The sequence below is a fragment of the Microtus ochrogaster genome, chromosome 15, assembly GCF_000317375.1.
Source record: "Microtus ochrogaster isolate Prairie Vole_2 chromosome 15, MicOch1.0, whole genome shotgun sequence".
Classification (NCBI taxonomy): domain Eukaryota; kingdom Metazoa; phylum Chordata; class Mammalia; order Rodentia; family Cricetidae; genus Microtus; species Microtus ochrogaster.
Genome location: NC_022017.1, coordinates 2,862,163 through 2,865,297, shown reverse-complemented (window position 1 = coordinate 2,865,297; position 3,135 = coordinate 2,862,163). Strand labels below are relative to the sequence as shown.

The 3,135-nt window shown below is 46.9% G+C and overlaps 1 pseudogene; it reads right to left on the bottom strand.

The window, feature by feature from the left end:
* Positions 1-23: 23 nt before the first annotated feature.
* The window catches only part of LOC101998228, a 4,785-nt pseudogene continuing 1,673 nt past the window's right edge, over positions 24-3,135 (bottom strand).

Genomic DNA, 3,135 nt, shown 5'->3' with positions numbered 1-3,135 from the left:
GCTGGCCGTCGTGAACAGTGTGGTCACTGCACCCGCCAACAGACACCTGCGCTGCTGGCCGTCGTGAACAGTGTGGTCACTGCACCCGCCAACCTGTGCTGCTGCCGTCGTGAGCAGTGTGGTCCCAAGTACGAGAGAGCGGTTATCTCTGCAGAGCGTTTATGGAATGGCTCAACTGTGTCGTATCATTGGTCTAGTTTTACTTTTCTGAGGACCCCACACTGACATCCACAGTAGATAGAGAGCCTGATTTTGCAAACTCCATTTAAAAAGGGGGCTTCCTTCATCTTAAGTCATATAAAGAGCAGGGGGATGATCTCAGCTCCAATAGCTGCAATAGCAGAATTTGAACAGATACCCTAAAAATAATCCATTAAGGAGCTAGGGAGCAAGGCCATAAAATTTAACGAGGTCCAGATGCGCCTAGGAGGCATCCTGCCCTTGAAGACACCTTGTCAGTTATCAATGGCTTTGTTAGGCTTTCATACACAAAAACTGACCAATGATTTCAGAAACTATCTTACCCTATGCCCTCCTTACCCAATGCCAAGATGACAGGACTTGAACTCCTCTGATTACGGTGTTTCCCCTTTAAAAGTTCTATCTCCCAGGGCTCTCTGCCACACTTTCTGCACCCACCATGCTGGGGTGCTGGAAAGGTATTGATACGAACTGAGTTTGAATATTAAAAACCATGTAATTTGCATAGGAAATCCAGCTCCATGAATTCATTTGGGGACCAGAAAATTGGACATAGCAATAGACCCCTTCAAATTTCCAACAGACATAAGGCTTCCTTTTCCTACTATGTTTTTGTTGTTTGTTTGCTTGATGATAGGTTTTTTTTTGTTGTTGTTGTTTGTTTATTGAGACAGGGTTTCTTTGTATAGTCTTGACTGTCTTGGAGCTCATTCCCTTGATCAGGCTGGCCTCGAACTCAGAGATCCGCCTGCCTCTGCCTCCAGAGTGCTGGAATTAAAGGCGTGCACTACCATCCGGAGATGACAGCTATTCTTACACCCTGTGACTGCATTTTGCCCACCTGGGTCATCCACGAGCCCCAGTCTTCAGCTCCATGACCGTTATTCTAAGAGAAAGACCCTTCACTAGGTTCACGATGCACTTAGGTCCCAGGGGTTAGAGAGTGGACGACATTTGAGGAGTCATTGCTTGGCTTGCAGCACAAAGCTTATTCTGTAAAATGACTACAAGGGTGTAAATTGTGAGCTTTTTCTGGGAGGGGTAATGGGTGCAAGGGAAATCACTTCAAGCATGACTATGACCTTTGAAAAGTTACTGATGGTTTCAGGGGGGCCAGGCCCAAGGCAGAGAGCTGCAGGTAGGGGGCGGTAGTCACCAGTGGGAGTGGGGAGGGAAAGGCCCTGGGGGCCGTATCTTAAAACACCCTGAGGCCCCTCAAAGCATCAGAGGAATGTGGCTTATTGTATTAGTCATTCTGCAATTTACCACCAAGCTCTGTTTTTTCGAGGCTCTGCAGCTCAATGTCAATATAAATCCTTTGCTTTGGTTTTACCAGTCAAGCTTGCTGTATCATTGTGAATTTGCCCCTCTTTCTCTTGAAGATATGCACAGTGTGAAAGATAATTTTGCTACTACTGTGATGTGGTTCTAGGCTGAAACACAAACCTCCTGCCTGGGTAGCAAATGCTGTACCAATGAATAGCATTAACCTTATGAAAAAAGATTTGACATCAGCTTGTCCTGGTTAGTCTAACCTTGACGCTCCTGGACTCAGATGTTGAAAGACCAGCTTTGAAAACTTCAAGAGATACAGAGGGCGGGGGAGGGGGGGTTCTTCTGTTGGAGTGGAGCAGATACTCACACACTTTCAACGGGCAGCTGTCCAGGTCTAGCTCCCAGCCGGGCATGCAAGGGCTGGTGATTAAAGAGCTGGGAATTAACTGCAGCCCAGGATTAGGAAATCATGGGAACTATACTCTGGGGGCTGAGCTCTCCTGTGTCAGCTGGGGCCATGCTGGTCCAGAAAAGTGGTATCACGGGTGGGGCAAGGAGCAGGCTGGTGGAGAGGGTTGAGGGAATGTTCTGAACTGGGCCTACTTTTAGAAATTCAAGACCTAGGGTATTGGGTGGGTGAGGAAGGCTGTGGGTGATCCATCTTAATACCTTGCAGAGTGTCATTGTTTTATAATGCTAGAGGTGAAGGGCGCTGGGGGAAACCACCTCTGGTTCACTCATGCTGGCTCTGGCCTTGCTTACTGCACAGGCGCATAGAGAGTAAGTGACTTGCCTCAGATGTTGCTGAGATTTCAGTTCAAGCTGGAACCAGAGTCCAGGATCCTTTTCATAGGCACCCACGACTGGAAAATGAAAATCCCAAGAGACAAGCCTCTATCTTCCTCCCTCCTCTTCTTCTTTTCCTATCCCCCTTTCTTTCCCAAACCAAGCCACACTCAGATACATTTATTACAACCTCCATACTTCACGGACATGGTCAGACAGTTATTACTAGTACTCAAGAACTTGCAACTTCTGCTCTTGTATGCTCTATCAAGATCAATAGCCACTGTAGAAGCTGATGAAGTTTTTCTTGGAGGCTGAGCGCAGGCGACACTTCTCATTCAGTGACTTCACATTTAGTTAACTGATCCTGATCAGTCGGGAGTTCCACAACCTTTCAACTGTCCCCAAGCCCGCCGTGACCTCCAGGGAGTGAAATGAACATGGCGGAATGATGGGTCACAAGGTCCACAGCCTTTCAACTGTCCCCAAGCCCACTGTGACCTCCAGCGATAAAATGAACATGGCGGAATGACCCATCAAAAGGTCCACAGCCTTTCAGAAAAGGAAGAGCTGCTTTTCTGATGAACCCTAACATACAAACAGAACCAATTCAAGAGGCTCAGGTCTCAACATGTCTGGATTTAAAGGAGTTAAGCCTATGTTGGTGGCAGAAGGTGAGGAGAATGTAAACATGAAATTAGAATTTTCTCACCACACAAGATGCCATATGTGTCAATCTTCAGAAATACCTCATGGAAGCCAAGAGGAGTTATATTAATTATGTTTTTTTTTTATTGAGAAAAGGAAGGAAAAAAAACCCAAGTTTCCGTCTCCTCCCAGCCTCCCATTTTCCTCTCCCTCCTCCCACCCTTC